At 33.7% G+C, this 24,512-nt stretch overlaps 1 long non-coding RNA gene across 1 annotated transcript; it reads left to right on the top strand.

The window, feature by feature from the left end:
• The first annotated feature begins 9,877 nt into the window (after positions 1 to 9,877).
• Positions 9,878 to 24,438, top strand: LOC113218944. The gene is made up of 2 exons (XR_003305178.1): positions 9,878 to 11,203; positions 22,590 to 24,438. It is a non-coding gene; the product is annotated as an uncharacterized LOC113218944 (long non-coding RNA).
• Positions 24,439 to 24,512: the final 74 nt, after the last annotated feature.

Here is a 24,512-nt window from a genome sequence, read left to right as displayed (position 1 = left end):
CGATTTTTTGAATAATGAAAAATCGACGATACGTCTTTGAGATTAAAATTTTGTAACAGTAAAACATTTAGGGAAAATTGGAATTTTTCGAGCAGTGAAAATTTTTGATCGATTAACAATTTTCCAAATTTAGCATTCACCATTCGATTTTTTGAATAATGAAAAATCAACGATGCCTTTGATTAAAATTTTGTAACAGCGAATGCGAAAATAATAGGGGTAATAAAAATTTTTGAAATTTTTTGAACGATGAAAAATTTTAATCGATTTTCCAAATTTAGCATCGATTTTTTGAATAATGAAAAATCGACGATGCGTCTTTGAGATTAAAATTTTGTAACAGTAAAACGTTTAGGGAAAATTGGAATTTTTCGAGCAGTGAAAATTTTTGATCGATTAACAATTTTCCAAATTTAGCATTCACCATTCGATTTTTTGAATAATGAAAAATCAACGATGCCTTTGATTAAAATTTTGTAACAGTAAATACGAAAATAATAGGGGGTAATAAAAATGTTTAGAAAAAGTTTTTTAAACGATGAAAAATTTTGGTTGATCAACAATTTTTATCTTCGGGATTAAATTTTTGTTGCTCGGAAAATATCGAATAATGGAGGTTAATAAAAATGTTCGAGAGAGAGAGAAAGAGAAAAAGAGAAAGAGAGAGAGAGAGAGAAAGAGAAAAAGAGAAAGAGAGAGAGAGAAAAAGAGAAAAAGAGAAAGAGAGAGAGAGAGAGAAAGAGAGAACTTTAAACAAATGGGCGTTGCTGTGCGAATGCAACAACAATTTTAACGGTAGTTTACCATTTATTCTCTCTACATATTCTCCTCTACATTAGGTATAATTAAAACGAAGTTTGTATCATACAAACTTCAATATAATATTATACATTATTTTTGTTTTGCTCAACTTTTGCACACGATCTCTGCTCTCGCTAGCAGGATAATTGCTCTAGGTCAAGTAAACTCGACCCGAACAATAATAAGCTTAAACTGCGTGAAATTCACACACGCGTCTTGGTATTCTTATATAAATGCAAATTGTAACGTAGATTTATTTTCCTTTGTTACCTTAAAAACAAGGAATTCTGTTTATTCATAAAACCACATTGAATTTCTCTCTCTCTCTCTCTCTTTTTTAAAAGTATTCGCTTTAATTTTTATTCTCTTTTACGTTAATAAATTAAACGGGGACGGTAATGCAAAAGAATGTTTAAGAAATTTTATAAGAACTGAACAACGAAGTATTAAAAACTTTTTCAAAAGTTGCAACGAATAATTATCGATTTACGTTCGTTAAATTAAGAGAGATCTGGGGAAAGAAATTGCATCGATAAACAAGAAAACAAAGTTTTCCTTCAAATTTTCTTCGAATAACAATTAAATTAAGAAAATTGTATTTCAGAGAGAAAAATCTCAACACAATCTTTGTAACGCAATCTAATTCTTGGAATAAAAATTATTCAATTCTCAAAATTAATCACAATTTTCATTTTCATTTTTCAGTGAAAAAAAAATGTAATTAATTTAAACAATTAAATTTCTAATTTTCAACAGAAAACCAATCATCGTCGTATAAATAAAATACCCTTCCTCCAAGCTTCGTCAATTAATCCGCAAAACGTGTTAAATTTTCCAAGAAGAAGAAACTTAAAAGACAGTTTCTTACACTTCGTCCATCCGTTCTTCTTCGCCAGGATGAACCTGTGAAAAATGAAAACGAATCGCTTGTATTCGCGCGCTGGCGAAGGGGGGGGGGGGGGAGAAGGTCGAGGCGGGTCAACCACCTGGGCTTGTTTACAACGACAACGAATTCCACGATTTTGGCCGCGACAGTTTTCGAATAAAAGTCGAGGGTCCTTTCAGAATTTCCGGATATTCGATACCGTGGCGCTATCGAGCTCGAGGAAGGAAAGAGAAATTCCACTCGTTCCCTTATTTTATTCCCCTCTCATGGCAAATTGCTACGAGCTTTTCGTTTATCCTAAACGTCAATCGATCAAAGTTGTTTCCACAATTTCTACGTTACTTCTTTCTTTTTGCAAGAATATATATCAGCATCATAAATATTTCAAATATTGGAATTTTAAATTTTCAAATTTTTATAAAATCACTCGAGTAATATACTTATGAAATATTTTACATATACTTTGAAGTATTTTAATTTTGTTCAAGGAGAGAAGAGAAGTACTTTTGATACTTATATTCGAATTTTAAAAAATTCATTCTTCTCCTGAAAATTTGCAAGAGATATTTGTATGAAATATTTATAAATATTTCAAAGTTGCCACATCTTTGTTGTTAAATTTTTATAAAGTTATTCGAATAGAATAATATACTGGAATATTTTATTTATATTTTAATTTTGGATCAAGGATGATAGAAGAAAGGGTACATATACTTTACTTGAATTTTAAAATCATTCAACTTGACATCGTTACGAAATTTTGTACGAATAATTACATAAATAATGTTGATATTAATAATGCGACGAAATATTCTCGAACAAATGATAATGAAAATATCATTTTATCGATCGTTGATTAATTAATTACTCGTGTAATTAAATTTGCAACATCGTTTTAGATTTATATCAAGAACGTAGAAAATTATATATAAAAAATTTTGTACGCAATTATAAAAGTATTTGATTATGTATAAAAATTATGTACGAAAAATATAAAAAGTGTTATTAATTACATAAAGATAATACGCAAGAATGATACTGCGTAATATAATAAAACGTAAAGAGCCGATTATATCCATAGAAAAAGGTGTCTCGACGAGGAATACTTAATGAAGCGACCCGGCCAGCTTTTTAATTGCTATTTACCGAGCTTTCGTGCTCTCCCTTCGCCCCTCCATCTGTCTGGACATGAAAGTGTATCCCTCTGGCGGTATTGCCCTCTGGCGGAAGCGATGATTTTTCTCGTGTACCTTGTGTTTAATCTCGTCGATTCTTTCGACCATTATCCTCGAACAATGATTCATCGCTCGTACGAAGAGCAAAATGCCCGAAATACTTTCGTTGAAAAAGAATGATTGTCAATTTAACGGCGATTGGACATTTTGTGCGATGATTAGCAGTGAATGGTGAATTCGAATTCAGGTACATTTCATGCACGGGATATTTTCGAATGGAACGAATATTGCGATAAAAATTAATGATAAGTTGCCGAAACAATTTACGTGATAAAGAATTTTCATTGTTGCACAGCAGCATTCTCTTCGACAATAATTGTTATAGAAAGGAAGCTCAGCTTTATTTTTGATATTTTTCTCTCTCGTTAATTATCTTTTTTCCCATGAAGCTATCTCTAGAAAGGAAATATCGGGCTCTGGTTACGCCACGTTAGGATTAAATTTCAATATTCCATAAATGCAACTAACCATGTTTTTTGACCTCGTTTTTTTCAAGCACTCATTCAATATTTACCACGTATATTTCTTTTGATGTGTCTTAAATTTTGAATTCGGCCGAGGCTGAATTTCAATTTCAATATTTCGATAAATGGAACTAACAATTTTCTTTTTTTTTTTTGGATTTTTTAAATCATTCGTTCAATATTTATTTTATTTATGCTCCCTTCAAATTCTGATCGATATTAAATTTCAATATTACGTAAGTGCAATCCATTATATCGATTTTTAGGTGTTCATTTAACATTTGCTTACATCTATGTCTTGAATTGCATCACGATTAAATTTCAATATCAATACTAATATAAGTGCAACCCACAATCTTTTTTAAATCACGATTTTTTAATTATTTCTTCAATATTTACTATGTCTTCTCAAGTATTTTAAGCTCTTACCCATTCATGTCGATATTAAATTTCAATACTTACTTCATAAATCTAATTCACAATTTTGTTTTAAATCATTTCTTCATTTACTATGTCTTCTTCAAGTATCTCAAGCTTTGATCCACTCATATCAGTATTAAATTTCAATACTTAAATCCAATTCATAATTTTGTTTTAAATCCCAATTCATAATCATTCCTTCTACTATATCTTTTCCAAGTATCTTATATTGATGTTAGATTTCAATTTTATATAATATTTCATAAATGTAATTCACATTTTATTTTGAATCCCAATTTTTAATTATTCCTTCAACATTTATTATATTTCTTCCAAGTGTCTCATATTGGTATTTAGATTTACCTATTTCAATTTTACCTATTTCAGAAATGCAATCTACAATTTTGTTTTAAATCCCAATTCATAATCATTTCTTCAATATTTACTATGTTTTCTCCAAGCTTTGATCCACTCATATCAGTATTAAATTTCACTGCCTATCTCATAAAGAAAAAAAAATCCAATTCAAAATTTTATTTTAATTTTTAATCATTTCTTCAATTTTTACTATATCTCTTCAAAGTATATCTCTTCAAGTATCTTATATTGATTTCAATTTTATCTATTTCATAAATGCAATTCACAATTTTATTTTAAATCTCAATTCATAATCATTTCTTCAACATTTATTATGTCTTCTCTAAGTATCTCAAGTTCTGATCCACTCATATCAGTATTAAATTTCAATACTTACTTCATAATTCCAATTCACAATTTTGTTTTAAATCTGAATTCATAATCATTCCTTCAACATTTATTATATCTCTTCCAAATATCTCATATTGATATTAAATTTCAATTTTATCTATTTCATAAATGCAATTCACAATTTTGTTCTAAATCATTCCTTCAACATTTACTATATCTTCTCCAAGTATCTCAAGTTCTGATGCACTCATATCAGTATTAAATTTCAATACTTAGCTCATAAATCCAATTCACAATCTTGTTTTAATTTTTAATCATTCCTTCAACATTTACTATGTCTTCTCCAAATGTCTCAAACTCAAATTTCAGTATCTAATAAGTGCAATCGGTTTCGTTAGTCATTCGTTCAACATTTACTACATTATACAGGTATTATTTCTTTCGTATTATATTTTTTCCATCCAACTAGCGGCGTGTACGCAAATTATTCGCGTGCAGATCTCTCGTGTCTTTCATAATATTCACGTCACGTGAGCGTCGTGTCGCCTTAAGTAGAACTGACAGATCTAATGGCCAGCAGACCGTCCATTACCCACTTGCATGACGCACGAAATGATAACACGGCTATCTGCCGTGAAGATTGACATAATTTGCTCGCATTTCCTTCTGTCCAGCCGAGAATTGAAGGACGACGATTTCTTCGACTGGAACATCTTGCCGTGGTAATCGTCGTTCGATGAACACGTCCAACATCATCAGACCACGGATTAGCTATATATATATATAGTTTCTCGAGTTTGCAGGAGATTCTGTATTAAGTATAAAGTGAGATTATTGCCTAGTTATATTCCAATATTGAACGTCTAAAGTTGAGAATCTTGAGGCTTCTAAATAACATGGATTAAGGTTAATGGTGATTACAGGGATTGGATAATAATTATTATTAGTTGGGATGAAAGTTGGAAGAAATTAATTAATTTTTGTTTAAAACTAACGTGTTTACAAGAGTTTTCTTCGAAAATTCTCTTATTCTCTCTGCCGTACAAGCGGAGTATCACAGTTTCGTTGAATGAATTGGATGGAAAGTTGTCTGTTAATTAGATGGAGCAAAACGGATTAATTAATTCGGCCCACTATCGATTTTCGACGGTCGTAATTATTTAACGGGCCACGAGTGGAAGGGAAATAATGTATTTTACACGATTAAATTCTAAATTTATTTTACTAGCAAGGAACTTGAAAACTTTAGGAATTTAAATTTCTCTTTCATTGTTAGAAATTTCTATAATTATTGTTTACAATTTTATAATCCTTCTTTAATTCTTAAAGAAAAATGATGATTAATTTTTCAAGTATTTTAAAAAAAATATTTCAACATAAGTTTCTTTGTTTCTATTTTCTTGGAATTTTAAGAAAAATCAAAGTTACATAGAATTATAGAAAATTACTAGTCATTTAAATCGTCGAGGATAGAAAAAAGATTGAGAAATTTCGTAAAGTTGTGGAATACGAATGGTTGATTTAAAATTTAATCAAGACTATCAAGATTCTTGGTACAGCACTGTAATGATAAAGACCTGCGCAGTTGGAGGATTTCCAGCTTCCCAGACAAAAGGTTCACGTGGAATTTTCATGGAAGCTAAACACACAGTGACGTCATTGGAAAATTGACCGATGCGCCGAGTTTCGTAAACTTTCTACTATTTTCATCGTCTACCGTATCACTCTCAACAAAAGCAAATAACTAAATTCAACCCTGTTGCAAATATCGAAAACCACCCTTTCTCTGTCTACATAAAAATATCGTCGATCGAAATGTTTCTCAATTTTTTGAAATTATCAGAGTTACAAAAGTTTTTGTATCTCTCTCATTAATGAAAATTGGTGGTGAAAACGCGTGTTTTCTCTTTATTAAATTTGTTTCTCCTGTAAACGCGATAAATAAATGAATAAATAAAAAATAATCACGATTGGGAACCGTTAAATTAAAAAATAATCCATAATATCGCGATTAAATTACGAACGATCCTCCCATTAAATTATTAAATAATTGTATCATCTTTAATTGAATTAACAAACGAGTCCACTCTTTTAATCCAATTAGCAAAAAGCCATTTTTTACAAACTTTCTTTTATCCCCATTTGTTCACGGTTTCACGTTTCCAACTTTTATTAATTTCTCTTCTGTATTCATTCAAATTTAATATTGTTAATTGAACAACGCTATAATATCTTTGAAAATTTAGGAGAGGAGAGTTTAGATCAAAATTTTTTTATTCCGTTCCGTTCGTGATTTTTTTTGCTTCTACCAGGAATTATTTCCATTTTGTTGTTTTCACGTTGCTCGAAAAAGAAATTTGTGCGCTAATATTAAATTCATCAACTACTACTTGTTAGGTATATTCTTCTATGTCCAGGGATCGTGACAGTGACTGTCAGGTGCCAGAGTGAGTTAAATCAGAGCCATTCGCCTCCTTTTCTTCTCGCGTAACGCGGTTTATCGGTCTCATTCAGATATTTCCGGTTTCAGCGAGTAGTGCTCTTTGCCATCGACAACGGCAATCTCGAATCAAACCGGTATAATCTAATAATCGCCCTCAGCAGCAGTTTATTTTGTCGAAAATAAAAAAAAAAAATAAAAAAAGAAGAAAGAAATGAAAATATTTTAAATCTCTAAATTTTACAAAAATTGTCAAAAGATTTTTACTTTTTATCATCAAAAATGTATCATCGTATTATTCGAGCGATATAACAAAGTGAAGTTGTTGCGTGTGCTAAAATTTAATTTGACGCATTAAAATAAAATAATCAACTGCGAGACTACTACTTTTTCAAATTATTACATTTGTACAACAGTCAAATTGGACAATAAAGAAAACATACGTGTAAAGTGAAAAAAAGGAAAAAAAAGAGAAATATTGTTAAATTGTATTTTTATAATCCGTTATTATTACGGAACAAAAACATTTTATTCTTCAAAAGGAGACTTTCATTTCGAAAAATTGAACGAGAAATAAAGTATCAATTCGACGAAATATAAAAAGCTGTTTGAATAAAAAAAAGTATCAAATGATAATAATTTATCGAAAAAAAAGAGGGAAGGGATTACTGTCGTTTCCATTTTTTGAGATTTTTCGTAGAGAGGAGGGACGTGATCCTGGCAAGCGGAGGATATCTGTCTCGTGGAAAGCGGAAACGGTGCAAGGGACAGGGTAACAGGAAGGTGGCTGGTCGACGTCGCGTGACGTCACGGCTCCCAGACACTCCTAAATTAAACCTAGAAATTTGCACCACGCGATTCTTTAAACAAACAACGCGTAACAAAGATAACCAATCTATGATGTGAATGTATTACACTATACATAAGAATCAAACATAAATGCGCAATTGAAAAATGTGCATTCTAAAATAAATTTGTACAAATGTGTGGTAAAATTGCATGGTAATGAGTATCAGTAAGTATTAATGATATTATTGCAATACGTATATAGAAATAAGTATCAGCAACTTTAGTAATTTTAAATAAACATTAGAAAATAATATTGTGTATTACATTATGCATTAGAATCAAACATAATGCAATTAAAAAATATTCTAAATTTGTAATTTTATGGTAATAAGTATCAGTAAATATTATATGATATTACTAATTTTAGATATTAAAAGATAATATTGTATATTACACTATGTGTAAGAATCAAACATAAATGGACAATTGAAAAATATGCAATTATCTAAAATAAATTTGTATAATTGTATGATAAAATTGTATAGTAATAAGTATCAGCAACTTTAATATTAATTCTAAATATTAGAAAATAATATTATATATTACACTGGTTACGGAAATAATATCAATAAATACTAGCGATATTATTGCAATAAGTATATAAAAATAAGTATCAGCAACTTTAATATTAATTCTATAAATATTAGAAATAATTAGAATAATTGTATATTACATTAATTACGGAAATAATATCAATAAATACTAGCGATATTATTGCAATAAGTATATAAAAATAAATATCAGCAACTTTAATATTAATTCTATAAATATTAGAAATAATTAGAATAATTGTATTACATTAATTACGGAAATAAGTATCAATAAATACTAGCGATTATTGCAATACATATATAAAAATAAGTATCAGCAACTTTAATATTAATTCTATAAATATTAGAAATAATTAGAATAATTGTATATTACATTAATTACGGAAATAAGTATTAATAAATACTATTTTAATACTAATTCTAAATATTAAAAAATAATATTGTATATTACACTGGTTACGGAAATAATATCAATAAATACTAGCGATATTATTGCAATACATATATAAAAATAAGTATCAGCAACTTTAATACTAATTCTATAAATATTAGAAAATAATATTGTACATTATACTAGTTAGAGAAATAAGTATCGGTAAATATTATTGCAATACATGTATAGAAATAAGTATCAGCAACTTTGATACTAATTCTATAAGTAACAAAGAATAAGTAACAATATTGCAATATTGTGTGGTAAATAATTATAATAATGTAATAATATGTTGCAATAACGGTGAAACAAAGTTGGCCCTTAATGTTTTTAATAATGTTATGCTCACGCAACAAAAAGTACAAGTTGGTAAGCGTGGTCGAGGAAGCATAACTAATCTAATTTTTGTAAAACAACCTGCACAGAGATTCGCCTGTGATTCTAGCCGTCGTCGTTGATATTATCCAGCATCTAGTCGCGATGGTGGAGATAAGATAGTACAGGAAAGTTTAATAAGTTTCGATCAAGCTCGAGAGACACTTTCTTTAAAAATTCCTTCGTAACATAATATTGTTTCAAGAATCGCTCTTGACATTCTAAGTTTACAGAAACTTCTCGACACGAGAATACTTCTACCTCTTAAATACTTTTCTCTTTTTAAACGTTTTCTTCCCCCTCCTTATTTTAATAACCAAATTTTCAAATTTCTTCCGATAACAAAATCGAACAATTCCGCCACATTTACAAAAGACACGTCCTTCTTACGAAAGAAAGAAAACAAGATAGAAAACATTCGCAAACCATAAATTTCCAAAGTAGGATCAGCAATAGCCGCGCAATAAACGTAAACCGGCGAACACAACAATCACCTCTGTTAGATTAGATAGTGAACGGAGCGAAAGGTCGAAAACACAAAAGGAGACGCGAGAAGGAAGACGAGAGAAGCCCGATCAATCGGTTGGACGCCAGATTCGAGCCATCAACAGGCAGCGATGATGAAACAAAGGAAAAAGTAGTTGAATGGCGACGTCGCGGTGCCCCCCCCCCTCGGTTTTCCAGATGGTACGTTACTGTGCCACGGCGACGCCACACAGAGGATCGTTCCGTCAGTCGGGTCTCGGCCGCCGTCAACGTCAATACGACGGCGCACGAGCTGATCGCCTCGGCTCGGAAGCACCGAGCATCCTCGCGGTACGGGCCACCAATATCAAACATCTTATCCCCCAGTTCCCTTCACCTAACCTCCCCTCTCAACCCAACCACCACCTAATCCAACGAATTCGCGGCCATTCCCCGAATCCTGTCGTCGAATCGGCCAATGTTTGCCAATGTTTGATCCAAGTGTCGCAACCTGTCTCCTCCAGTGTCTGTGCGTCTCTCCGTTCACTTCTCTGAAGGCAGCCTCGCGAACCGTCACATCTCTCGCTCGTCGTGAGATTATCACGGCTCCTTGCTCCGCCTCTCTCCTCCTGCATGCAAAGTGGGGTGAAAGGACGCGGAAGGCGGTTCGATAGGTAGGGTAGAACACACAGGTAACCTCCTGCGACGGAGGGAATGCGGATGCGGCATCGGTGATCCCTGTTTCGAAGCGGGGTGGTGAAGCTCGGTTGCGGTCGATGTGTTTTTGCGGTTAATTTTCGGTTGGACACGGTTCGATGCTTTTCCGTGGTAATTGTCTCTCTCTCTCTCTCTGTCTGCCGGTTTATCGGTTTTCATGGTCGAAATTGTTGGCATAACACGGTGTCGGTGCTCAACGATGTCGAGTGATCGCGTCGCTTTGTTTCGAGTGGACAGAGTTCCAGTTTGCGGGCGGAAAACGGATCTTTCTCGTTGAATCGGGAAACGGTGAGGCGTTTCGTTTCGAGAAAAATTCGAGAGCGTTTTAGAACAACGTCGAGGATTCGTTGGATAATAGAGCAGGAACGTAAGAATCGAGTGGTCCCTGCCACGTGGCGCCGGTTTCTTTTTCCTTTTCTCGACAAACTTGGGCTAGCAATTTTTCTAAAAATTCGACCAATTAAATCTTCACGCTAGGAAACTAACCACCGCGAATGTAAATATTATCCGATAAATCTAACCTAACTTTTCGATCAAACTCGATCTCAAACAACTTCTGATCTCATCTTCATCTCGTTCTCGTCTCGAACAACCGCGGCAGGTTGTCATCAGACGCACAGACACGGAATAAAGACAAACTTCTTCTCCAACCCCTTTCCTTTTCCACCCTACCCCCCGATATCTCGATAGCCGGTGGTGTGCGCGATCGTGGCGGGAGTGCGTGTGGTGCGTCAGTGTGGCATTTCTGTGACCAGATGCAGTGGGCTGGCCCATATACTCTGCCCGTTCTCGTCGTGTCCTGGTGAGGACGCAGCCGGAAGCGAGGCACGCGCGCACACACACACACACAAACCATCGAGTAAGCAGCCGAGGCAGGGAAAAGAGATCGAATCGATTCGAATAGAAAGAGAAAGAGTTGTTGTTGTTGTTATTGTTGTTGTTGTGACGCGATTGTGCGACCTGCTGCTTGCTACCTGTTGTCCGTTGCCCGACAACCAATTTGCCAACTTTTCCACGCGAACGTGCCTGTGCGTGACGCGACTCATTGCCAGCCGCTCCCTTCCTCTTCCTCCGTCCAACCGATGATTCCTTACAGTGGATCGCTTCGATTCCACGGGGAATCGAATGTTTGGGTTCACAGGCCGATGCCCACGCTCGCATACCTCGATACTTGTTGATGACGAACGTACATGCAAGTAGATCCGGTAGCTCGGTTTGTAGAGGTTTGGGATGGTTGGAAGTAGTTTCTTCCCCCCTCCCTTCCCTTTTTTCGCTTCGAGGAAGCAGTTGATTGGTTTTCTGATCGATTTCAGAAGGAAATTGGAAATTGTTTGAGATTGGAAATTAGCGTCCAGGGGTGGGATAAGGATATATAGGGTGGATGGAGTGATTTTTCTTTTTTCTTTTTTCTTTTTGATGAAAAAGGTAACGCGAGAGGGATTTCAATTGTGGGATCGTTCGAACTGTGTCGGAAATAAATTTGTGTCGAAGGGGAGGGGAGTAGGAGGAGGTGATTGAAAAGGATTGATCGATGGTTTTTGATGAAATTTGGGATGGTATAATGATTCGTAAAATGTGACGAGAAGTGGAAACACGGGTTCGGGATTGGAAACTGTTGTGTTTCGAGGAGTGATTACTCTTGGAGAGGATTTTTAACGAGTACGTGATTCGAAATCGATTCGTTAAACGAAAAAATAGGTCGGAAAGCTCCATTATTTTCGAGTTTCAAAAATTCAATCGGAAAATTCTTCTCGTTAGCATCTTCGTGTTAGCAGCTTGCTCTCTCGAACAGTCTGTTTATCAGACTTTTCTCACCGATTATTTCGAAATTTTCACCGAATCTTTAATCGTAATCGCAATTATTATTTGAATCCCGGTGCAGCGACTTCAAACTCGCCGCCTGAAATTGATTCCCCGAAAGCAGGGCTGCAACAAAGGCTCGCCTCCATAGTCGAATTCTATTGGAATCCGGGAAAAGTTGTCTAGTTAAAAGTTATGAAAACTGTGAAACTTTCGACAAAATTCGTTTCGCGTGTAATAAAATTTAATCGCAGTTTGACGATTTTTAAATTTTAAAATTCATGTTTTTTTTTTATCAATACCTGAAAATCCTATCCGAAAAAGAACAAATTAATTTCAAAAAACTTAATCAATCTCAAATTAAGTAATCATAATGTAATAGTTTATCTGCAAGTTGTGTTTTTCTTCTGAAATTGATTTAAAATTAATTTAATTGACTAATAATAATAGCTTATTTGTTTCTTCTTTAAAGAAGACTCTTCTTAATTTCAAAATTCCAAAAATAAGATCACAAGAAGAGAAGAAGATAGAATTCTCATTCGAATATAACGAAAATCTTTCTTGGAGAAACTGAAACGAATTAAACAATCCTCTCTTTATCGTGGCAACAATATCAAGCTATATCCTTTGACGCACGAGGCAAGAGAGCGGCACAAACGGGTTATCTCGAAGATATTATCTTATCTTTCCACGGGTAAAATCGCTAGATTTCTTCTTTCCTCGAAATATTATCGAACACGATCGCGTGGAGAAGTTTATTAGACAGAGTCGAATCGCGTCACGCGTCGAAAGATTCGATAGAGAAACAAAAAGAGAGAGAAAGAGAGAGGGAGAGAGAAAGAGGCCGAGCATTCGTTTAAATTCGAAGGAAACCCGATCCGATCTTCGAAAGATTGCTGCACGTGTCTTCAGGATGATGTTCGAACAGAAATATTCTGACAAGCGTTTATTGGAGACAGTCTCTTGATTATTAATAACATTACAACGAGTTTCCATTCTCCTTTCAGACGCAACGAGAGAAAAGATTGTTGAAGTTTCTATTCTCTCTTTTCCTTCAAAATGTGTCTTTCGTTAGATCGAAAGAAGCTTTCATTAATCTTGAAGTCGAGATTGTATCGTACGCGTGAAGATTGTTAATCAATCATTTATTATTTCGAATTTATAGTACGTTATAACGAAACGTATATTCGCAATTTTCGAGGAACAAAATATACGTGAAAAAGATACTTTGTTTAAGAGAACGAGGGATGTATAGAAGGGAAATCGATTAAAATTTGAAAATCATTCACCAATTTGCGCAGCAGTTATGGATAAATTTATTATAAACACGCAGTATTAATTAAGTTACGAAAATATTTCGTACATGGAGAGTACTTCATTACTATCAATTCTATAATTTTCTATAATTTTATATTTCTATATTCTATAATTCTATAATTTTTATAGAATTATCGATATTTAATTATATTTAATTATCGATATTTCTATAATTTTTCCTTTAAGCATCTTAAAGCTTTTTGAAGTTGAATTTCAATTTTTTTGTAATTCGAGAAGGGATGCAATTTTTTTCTTTCTCTTTCGGAAAATTGAACGAATTATTTTGCTAAAAAAAAAAAAAAAAAAAAAGAAAATAAATTTAGAAGATCGAAAGACGACAATCTCGACAATTTTTCTTCCGTCGCAGCGGAACGGTTTAATAGACGACTCGATTCGTTCGACACGAATGTTCACAATGTTTTTGTTGACATTCCTCTGATTGGTATTAGCTCGCTTAACGCGATTTCGATACAACAACGGAACGGATTAATCGCGTTACAGGATTATAGATTGAACCTATAACCTGCCCCATTCCACTCATCCATCGAACAGAAGAAGAAGAAGATCGTTGGACAAAAGAGAGACTGCTACCACTTTCTTCGCGAAATCTTTTATCGAAATTAAATTCCTTGCTTCTTTTCCACACCGATCGCTGTATCAAAGGATATTCTTCCATTTCTCTCTTTCTCTCTCGTTCTTTTTTTCATCCACAGTCGTTTTCCTTTCGAAAGGGGAAAATGAGAGGGGAGATACAGAGCGAGGAGAAAGAGGAAAGGAAGGGAGAGAATTCATCGTGGCTGCCGCGATAAATCGCGTTTATGGTCGAAACGAACGAAAAGTCTGTCTGCCTCGATGAAAAAAAAAAAAAAAAAGAAAGGAGGAGAAAAAGCTGAAGCCGGAAGCCGGTGAAGGCAGCCAGGTTCCGGCGAGGCGCAACCTCGTATTCAAGCATTCCTTTCGTTTCATTAACGGCCGGATTTGTGAAATTTATCGAATGGCGGGCGAAGGGGAAGGGAAAGGATCGAATGGAAAAGGTATTTTAACGAAGAAGAGGAACCGTGGATTCATCAATTTGTCATAAATTAAACGGTTATTTATCGAGGTGAAATTTTCCTCGTTTAATCGAAGGTTATCTGAAAGGTATACATAAATTTTCTTTCTTCGTACGAATCTTTTCCTTCTTTTTCGAGGATATCGATTTTTTTTTTTTTTTGAAGATTTATGGAAGGCGAAGTAGGCGAACTCTGAACCTGAGATGAATATTCATTCGACTCGAAAATAAGAGGAAATTTTGTTCCACAGTTTTTAACGAGCCAATCTTTGTCCATATTGTTGCGGATATTTATTGAAATTAATTGAATTAATTGATCAATTATTGGGATTAATTAAAAGAAAGAAAGAGGGAAACGAATTTTTTTAAAAATTCGAGAGGATAGGAAGATCTAATTTTTCTTTTTTTTTTTTTACAATTTCGACAATTCGAAATCTGTCTCCCGATACATCACTCGTTTTCGACGAAACGAGACAAAACTTTGTTGTCTCGGTTTCCATCATCAATTAGAAGGATGACGGAGGGGATCGATGATTATTGCCACGGGCGATCATCGATTGTTAACCTCTGGCGTGTGTCAATTAATTTTCACCGGCAGGATGATTAACAACCTGATGGGAAATAAAATTATCCAAACGTGCTCAAAGAGAATCGTCAATGGACCGTTTCTGAATCTATTTCATCCTCGATCGAATCGAGTCTCGTTTTGATCCAACTGAATAAAAAAAAAAAAGTAATAATAATAACGCGAATAAATCAGAGTGGAAGAGATTGCATAGAAGAAAAAAAAGAAGGAGAAACGTGCTTTTTTCACAAATGCTTTTCGTAGAATTCCTCTTCCTTTCGACAAAAAAAAAAAAATTTCCATTCGATGATATATTTCTTAAATTAAAGGAGGCGCATAGGACATTCCAATAAGAGGAAAAGCCGCTCGTTTCTCATTCAATTTATCAACGACACTTGGGTTGGTCGAACAAGAAAACATCGCGCATCGCAAGCTTAATTGCGAGTGGGTCTTTCATCGTGAACCGGAGAGGCGGCCACCGCCGGGCCTTCTTAATTAAGAAACCTTGAATAGGAATCGTCTTTTATCAGCCCCTTCTTATTCCTGCCGAATGTAAACGTGAAACGTGAGGGAAGGCGATGGACGAAAAATAAATAAAAGAAAAAAAAGAAAAAGAAATAACGACTCGTCGAATTAAAGCGTATAGATTAGGATCGTGAAACAACGAGTTTCTCTCTGATAGCTCTTTTTTCACGATATTTTTTTCTTCTTTTTTATTTTCAATTAAAACTAAAGGATAGGTTGGAAATAATCGAAACTGTGATTATTTGGGGTAGAAATAATCGAAATAGCTTTGAAGTTGATTGAACAGCGTTGTGGGAAGCAAATGTTTATTTTTTTTTTTCCCCTCTGATCGATGAATCTATCTTTTTTTTTTCAATCAAACTTAAGCAGAATCAGTTGGAAATACAAGGATATTTAATTGCTAGAATTAGTTGGTAATAATAATAAAGAGAAAGGGAAATATTGAAATTATTATTGGGGATGAATGAAAAGAGAAGAAGAAGAAGAAGAAGAAAGAGTTTTTTAATAAAAAGGAAACGCTTAATTCGAATGTTTTTAAATGTATTTTCGAAGATAATTGAAATGGTTTCGAAAGATTTTATGATTTCTCGAAAAATGTTACGACGTTATATTATCTAAACAAACTTTCCACTCTGTTCTTTAAAGAAACTAACTCTTTCAAATATTTTACGGATATTTCTAAAGTTTTATAGATCGCGACAGATTTTACGGGGATCGAAATGGGAAAAATATTTTTCTATAAGTTTGAAAAAGTTGTATGAGACATGCATTGATACAATTTAAAAAGATCCTCAATCTGATTTTCTTCCCATTCAGAACATCTTTCGAGAAATATTCTTCCAAGGTGTGTATCGATTATATGAAATAATCGTCAAGGATAATTATTCTATGAATACCAGAAAAACCAGTAAAAAAAAAAAAAACGTGGAATTAAAATTTTTTCCATTTAACAATTTGCCTTGAAGAAAATCGAATTTGAAAAGTCATCCATATTCCGTCAGCCATATTGAACACACATTCCAATGGCGTAGTTGACACGTGTCTTTTTTTTTCCCATGAATCTTTAAAACTAACCAATTTGTAGAAAACTTGGAACGAAAAAAATTGCATTTCTCACTCGTTCTCCACTTTCATTTTTCAATAATTTTCTATAAAATTACTCTCTTTTACGTCCATTCCAACATATACACACTTTGGTCACTTTTTAGGTTAGACCTAACCTAAAAAGTTTACAATCTTTTCCATCCATTCAAAACATTCGTTCGTTGAAAAAGAATCTATCTTGTTGTATATTTAAATTTACAATTTTATTAATTAGTATAAAATTTTAACATAAATTTAAATTAAATTATTAAATTTATAAGTATTTTCTAATTTTCTATTAATTTTATTGATTAAAAATAATATATATATATATGTATTATTGTTTTTTTTTTGTTATATTTATTTTTATTGCAAATGAAATATTTATATATATATAATTAAATAAATATATATTATATATTATTTATATATTTATAAATAATTATATATAAATATATATATATATATTTATTTATATTCATTAAATATTTATATATATAAATAATTATATAACAACATGTCGAAAAAAGGAGATCCTTTTGATTTGATACTTTGACGAATGGAACGATGAAAGAAAGAAATTTTAGAATTTCCTTTTTCCCCGTAATTGAGCCCGAGTCGAACGATTAACTCGTGAAATTGTTCGCCAACAATTAGCCCGTTTCGAGGAAGGGAATTAATATTTCCTGTATGGGCAACGAGATGAATTGTCCACCGACATAGGTACACAAATTAATTAGTCACGTGACGGTTAGTTGGTTACCAGCTTTCCTATAAACCGCTGGCACCATCTGGAAGAAGACGCGGAAACGAAACGTTTTTACACGCATACACACACTGTGTGTGTGTATGTGTGTGTGTAACCAATTAGCCCAGTTAACCGGTTCGAACCTTGACACTGGCCAATCAGAAGTCGCGACGCGTTTTATCCCCCTTTTCACAAGGTGAACTTTGACCTACGTTTCACGCAAATAAAGTTAATTTCTCCCAATTTCGAGCCGGTATTTGCTCCAACCGAGATTATCCCTCTTTGCTCCCCGACGACTGCTCCGTCGAAGTAAAATTGAAAATTACTTTTTCAACTTGATTCGAGGGGGAAAATTTGTATAATTTTCTTCTTCCCCCTCTTCGAGGGGGGAGGGAGGAGGAGGAACGAGAAAATTGTATCACGATATCATTGGCATGGGCCAATAATAAAAAAGAATCTTTATTATTATTATTATTATTATCCATCGTGTATGTATTCGTGTATAATTAACGAAAAATGAGAATGGATTTGCATCTACATTTTCAAAAATTTCTTATATATATATATATTTCTTATATATTTTATTACATATATATATTATATATTTTATTATATATATATATTATATATTTTATTATATATATATATATATATATATATATATATATATATATATATATTTCTTATATATTTTATTACATATATATATTATATATTTTATTATATATATATATATATATATATATATAAGAAATTTTTGAAAATGTAGATACAAATCCATTCTCATTTTTCGTTAATTATACACAATGGATAATAATAATAATAATAATAATAATATATATATATATATATAGTTTCGAGAGAATAATTTAACGTAGCGGAATTTTTTTTTTTTTCTTAAAAAGAGGATAGCAAAGGAGGTGAAAGAGATTTTTTTTATTTTTTTTTTTTTCAAAAAAAAAAACGAATCGATTCACGCTCCTCTCGATATCCTGGATATCGGTGGTTAACGCGGTTATCGATATCCGAGGAGACGAAATTTAAAAGTTTAAAAGGGGGAATTAATCAGGGGCAGGCTGCTGACAGACTTTTTTTATTGACTGGGACGAAAGTGGGAAGGAAGTGTCGGCCGAAGACGCGGCTCAATTTCCCGTTTATTCGATACGGCGGAAGCCTTTAATCGGATTCGAAAGAAAATGGAAACGTCTCCTCCGTGGGGTAAGGGGTGGATTGTTTCCTTCTCCACGAGGGCACACGTGAGAAACCTCGTTTCGAGGATAATTAGATCGTGAAAAGTGGGGATGGAGGGGAAATGAAAATGATGTCTGAGTTTCCTTTTTAATTTTCAACCAATGGTGAATTCCAACCCATACGTGGTGATTACGTTTCAATGGAATATTTACTTTGCTGGAGTTATCGAGTATTTAGTTGGAGTATTGAGTTTTCATAGATCTGATAACTTTTGCCACAACGAGATACATATTCGACTTTTGTTTATCCTTTGAAAAATGACGAGAAATAGAAATACACGGTTTTGCACGATATTTGATAGATCGTTGTTTTTCGATCTCTTCGAGAAATACGGATCTCGATTCCGTGGATATCGTCGAGCAATTTGTCATCAATTTGTTATTACGAATCTCCAGCACTTCTTTTTCTTAATTCATTTTTCTTTTGAAATATCGAATCGATACTCTGAAAAATAATTAAGAAATAACAAACTTGTCTTTCGAGAATTTATTTATTCTCATTCTGACACGAACGAATGAGAAAAGATAGAAAGGCAATAAATCATCATATTATAGATAAGTGTTAAGTTTTTCTTTCCAATAAGTTTTGTATAGTTATTTATTTTCGATGTAGAACGTATTGAATCTTTCTATTTATTCTAAGCATCTCATATTCATTATATACGAAGATGTTTTCCAACCGTTTAAATCGTGTAAAAATTTTATTTTTAATTGAAGAAGTTAATCGAAGCATTCTACCTCGTTCCAGATTCCGTCCCCCGTGGGATTAATCCGCGGTTTCCGCTGATCTCGAAACTTGTAATTTCCGGGTTTCGTCGTTCGAGCTATTTGCAACCTTGCGGATTTTGTATTATTTGATTTATTTCAGATTTTTTTTTTCTTTTTCTACCTTTCATTTCGAACCTCAATCTTTCTAATCTTCTCTTGATGCAGCTCAGAGAGATATTGTTGCCGCTCGTTACTTTAATTAAACCTATTTAGCCTCCATCGAATTATGTTTATTATCTTGGAAAAGAGAGAGAGAGAGAGAGAGAGAGAGAGAGAGAGAGAAAAGGTATAGAGTTTCTAATCATCTTGATTAAGATTTTCTCTTTTTTTCAAGCAATGATATTTTTATTCATATTTTAAAAAATTAAATATTTCTATGATAAAACCATCAGTCTAGAAATTATAAGATTGAAGTAAGATTTCTAAAATTAATATTATAATTTTTAACAATTATTAAGAAAGAAGAAAGAAAGAAATTACGAGGAAATAATTAGTTTCATTTGTGCAATGAATCTAAATTTCCTAGAATTTTTAATATCTAAAAATATTCTTTCGAAGAGAAAAATTTGTGAAAAAGGAGAGGGATGAAAAAAGATTGTACAACAATTTTAATAAAAATCCATCCACAGATGATTCTTCGACAGAGGACGAGGATAAAGTATAAAGTATCGTATATACTTGGAAACGATACTTGGATTGTTCAACGTCATCCCACTTTAAGGCTTGTTTCCATGGCCCCGCAAGAATTTCTCGTTTCCCGACGAGATTTCGAGTTTCTCCACGAAATTTCTCCACTCTTGACGCTTCTCTGTCCTTTGTAGATCCAATTTCCTGGCAACTCTCGACATTTCTTCTTCTTCTTCTTTTTTTTTTTTTTTAAACTTTTTCACTCTCTCTCTCTCTCTCTCTCTCTCTCCTCTCTCTCTCTCTCTCTCTCTCTTTTTCACTCACCGGCAAAATTGAAGAAGTTCTATAGTAACGAGGGAGGGATGGAGGGAGGGGGAGAACCACAGCCAATCACGATCTAAAAAGAGGTTCCCGACCAATTTGCGGGCTAATGGTTAATAAAAACTAGACGCAGATTGCGAGAAAATTAAAAATTCCAGCCTCGACCCGGTTGATTGCTTCGATATATACCTCGTCGTGTCACGCGTTTATTTTTTTTCTTTTTTTTTTTTTTTTTTTTTTTAAATCGTGATTACGACAACTTGCTTACTCACGACCTTCTTCGCGCTAAACATTTCTAAAGATAATCCGAGGATAAACGGATAAAATTGTCAGTCGTGATTGCAATGATTGCCAATTTATCGAAACGAGTGTAATAAAACGAGAGAAGAGGAAAAAAAAAATAATATATTCTCGATTACGAGAAGATTACTCTAACCGAATTTTCTTAATCTTTTCTAAATAGAAACTCGAAAATATAACACGAAATTTTTATATATATTTTTGAGAATAGGTTTAAATTATTTATTATTATATATATATATATATATAAAAAAAAAGAAAAACTTTGGTATATTTGATCACGATACAAATGCATTACTGGCCTAGCTATTTATATCCCCTGTCCAATATCGTTGCGTGAAGAATCACGATTTGGAAAAAATGATCTCTCAACGAAGAGGAGGAGCAGCATCGTCGCGTGCATTGTCGCCATGCATCGTATCGTAACAAAGGGTTACATAAATCTATTTTCGATGAATTATCTTCCCTTTTTTCGATCGAAACGAATCGAACGGCCATCGATAGGGAAAAGGTTGTGGGAAATAATTCTCGAGATTGTTGTGATGATAATTCTAAATTTCGATATTAGACGTTATATTCGTGTATAAAAATTCGATATTCAATTTGTATTTTATGAATTTGGATAAAGTGGAATAAATATAGATATGGTGAGATGTCGTGTATATTTTTTGAAAAGTGATATATTCGTTTGAATGATTCATCGGATTTTCATCTAATATTCGATGCTCTTTCAAGCAGGAAATCGAACCGTTCCGCCCGCGAATTCGATATTAATCTGGGAGAAATCGATATTTCAGAAACCATTTACCCGGGCGCAGATTTTCGAGCAGATTTTCTCTAAGAAATTTCCCAGGAAATTGAACATCTCGCCTACGCCAACTCCTCAAAATCTCAACCACCTGAGATCAAATGCCGCGGAATCGGCAATTTTCAAACCGAACGAGGACGAGGCGCGACGGAGTTAAGCTCGTTAAATTCCAGGTTGATATTTTCGATTTGAATACTTTTCGAATAAGAAAAATAAAAAGATGAAGAAAATAACTTTCGAGAGTTTTAAAATTTATAAAAAATAATAATCGATGATATTAAGTTCCAGATTGATCGATATTTTCGATTTGAAAACTTTTCGAATAAGAAAAATAATTTTTCAAAGGTTTAAAATTTATAAAAAATAATGATTGATAACATTAAGTTCCAAGTTGGTCGATATTTTTGAATAAGAAAAATAAAAAATGAAGAAAATAACTTTTGAGAGTTTTAAAATTTATTAAAAATAATATTAAGTTCCAAATTGATCGAAATTTTCGAATAAGAAAAATAAAAAAATGAAGAAAATAACTTTTGCGAATTTTACCAAAAATAGTGATTGATAACATTAAGTTCCAGGTTGATCGATATTTTCGATTTCAAAACTTTTCGAATAAAAAAAATAATTTTTGAGAGTTTTAAAATTTACCAAAAATAGTGATCGATAATTTAAGTTCCAGATTGATCGATATTTTCGATTTGAATACTTTTCGAAAAATAACTTTTGAAAGTTTTAAAATTTACCAAAAATAATGATCGATAATTTAAGTTCCAGATTGATCGATATTTTCGAATAAAAAAAATAAAAAAATAAAGAAAATAACTTTTGCGAGTTTCAAAATTTACCAAAAATAGTGATCGATAATTTAAGTTCCAAGTTGATCGATACTTTCGATTTAAATACTTTTCGAATAAGAAAACTTTTGAGAGTTTTAAAATTAATTCAAAAAATTAATGATCGACATTAATCATCAAAGTTGACTGTCCCAACTGATCGGTCGGAACTCGTCGTCTCTCCGCCCTCTTTCTCTTTCCGCGCGTTGTACACGCGTGTTCGCGTATCTGACAGGCGATACTTTGCAGAGAGAGAGCGGATGCTTCTCGAAAGGAGCGAGTCCTTCCACTGTCGACAATCAGTTCCCGTTGCACACTCGCGCGAGAACAACGCCAATCAGCCAAGGATCTTCTCCTTCCCTCCTGAACCTGAAAGCTGAAATCAAACTTCGGATCATCCGTGCCTCGTCGCTTTCCACCGCACGCGCGCGCGCGCACGCACGCACGAAATCTTTCCTTCCGTCTGGCAATTCTCTCGCGCCGGTCGAACGTGGCAACCACCGAGGCGGACCGCTCTCCTTCCCAAGAAGAATCAATCCGTGCGATGAACGACCGTTGGAAAAGTTTGAGGTTTCGTGATGGGATCGGGATCCGTCGGAGGCTGTTCAGTTGAAAAGATTTATCGGGCAGGGAGAGGGGGGAGACCGATATATAGCCAGCGGGTGAGATCGAGTTTGTGGAAAATCGATGGAGAGAGAGAGAAGGAGAGGCGATTAAAAGGAGCGGTGAAAAGGATGTAGTAGTTGTAGTCAGCAGTCGTAGTAGCAGTCGAAGGAAATCGATATAGTTTCCAGCACGTGGCTGGCTTTAAACTGGCGGTTTAGTTTACGCCTATATACACTGATAACCTCGCTTAAAAGAAAAATAAAGAAGAAGAAGAAGGAGGAGGAGGAATAATTCGTGCGAGTGTCGTTTGATCGAGTGAATCTCTCGAAAAATCTTCTTTTCCCTTTACGACGTTCTTTTTTCTTTTTCTTTTCTTTTTTCTTTTTTCATGTTAACTGGGAGCACAAGATAGAGAAACATTAGTAAGGAAGTAATATAGCAGAAGGTGAAAATCGTGGTGTGCCGATCGTGTTCTCTCTCGACAATCCCCAAGCCAGGGATCTCTCCTCTCTCGGGAAGATCAGTGAAAAAACAGTGTTGAAAATTGTGAAGTGCAAGCTTGTTAATCGGAGAAAGATCGAGAAAGTGAGAAAGAAGAAGGAAGATCTTTGAAGAATTGTTTCGAGGAGTCTTAGGAGTCTGGCGCCTTCATCGAGATCCCAAACAGGGATCATTGAGAATTTTGTACGCGAATTGAGAGCAAAGGCCTATATTATATCAAATTTTCATCGTCCATCCTTCATACTTTCTCGCCTTAATCATCGGTTCGATAGAAAAACCGAATATTTCGAAAGAAGCTTGGTCGTCGAGGAGCATAGGCGGGATAAGAAATCGATGTGATAAGGGAAGAGGAGGAAGAGTTTGAAAATAATTCGATTAACTTCGAATCCGGCAACCCTCTTTATCGAAGTATCGAGTTGAAAGGGTTGAAAGGGAGGGATTCTCGCGGCTTATCTCGCTCTAATCCGAAAGGAAACTTTTCAAATTATCCTAGTCGAATAAACTGGGACTGAGAATACCTGAACGGTATTCAAAAAAACCATCATCGTGAAAAGGAAGCAACTGGAACGCTGTAACGTAAATTAAATAATTGTTCGAGACAATCCAAAGATATCCTCGAATCGAGGCCAGATCTAAAAACTAAAAATTAAACTAAAATAGGATCATTTCTATAGACGTATTTAATAGAATAGATGTTGGATCTCGACTTTCAAGGGGCTCAACAACTTCTAGACTACTTTTTCCAACCAAAAGCCATCCATCCTCGAATTTCTAGCAAAGCTATTTCAAACGATACACTTTTATAAATCCTAGACAAGGAATTCTCAAAGAATTCGACCATCAAGCTGGACCAGGTCGACCAACTCCTCTTGGTAAATTTTTTTAAAGGCCAAATCCGACTCAGCCTATTAATCGTCACTTGGCAACTCGTGGGATCTTAGTTTCTCAGGCCTCTGAAACTACTCACTCCATTACTAAAGCTTTAAAAAAAGAAACAGTGAAACAAACAAGCGGGAAAGAAAATTCTCCACTCGACTTTTCCACTCGACTCTCGTAGATGCTTCT

Source organism: Apis mellifera, linkage group LG8 (assembly GCF_003254395.2).
Source record: "Apis mellifera strain DH4 linkage group LG8, Amel_HAv3.1, whole genome shotgun sequence".
NCBI classification, from domain to species: domain Eukaryota; kingdom Metazoa; phylum Arthropoda; class Insecta; order Hymenoptera; family Apidae; genus Apis; species Apis mellifera.
Note: the sequence above shows the minus strand (reverse complement) of the source record. Positions and strands in the feature narration are given on the sequence as shown.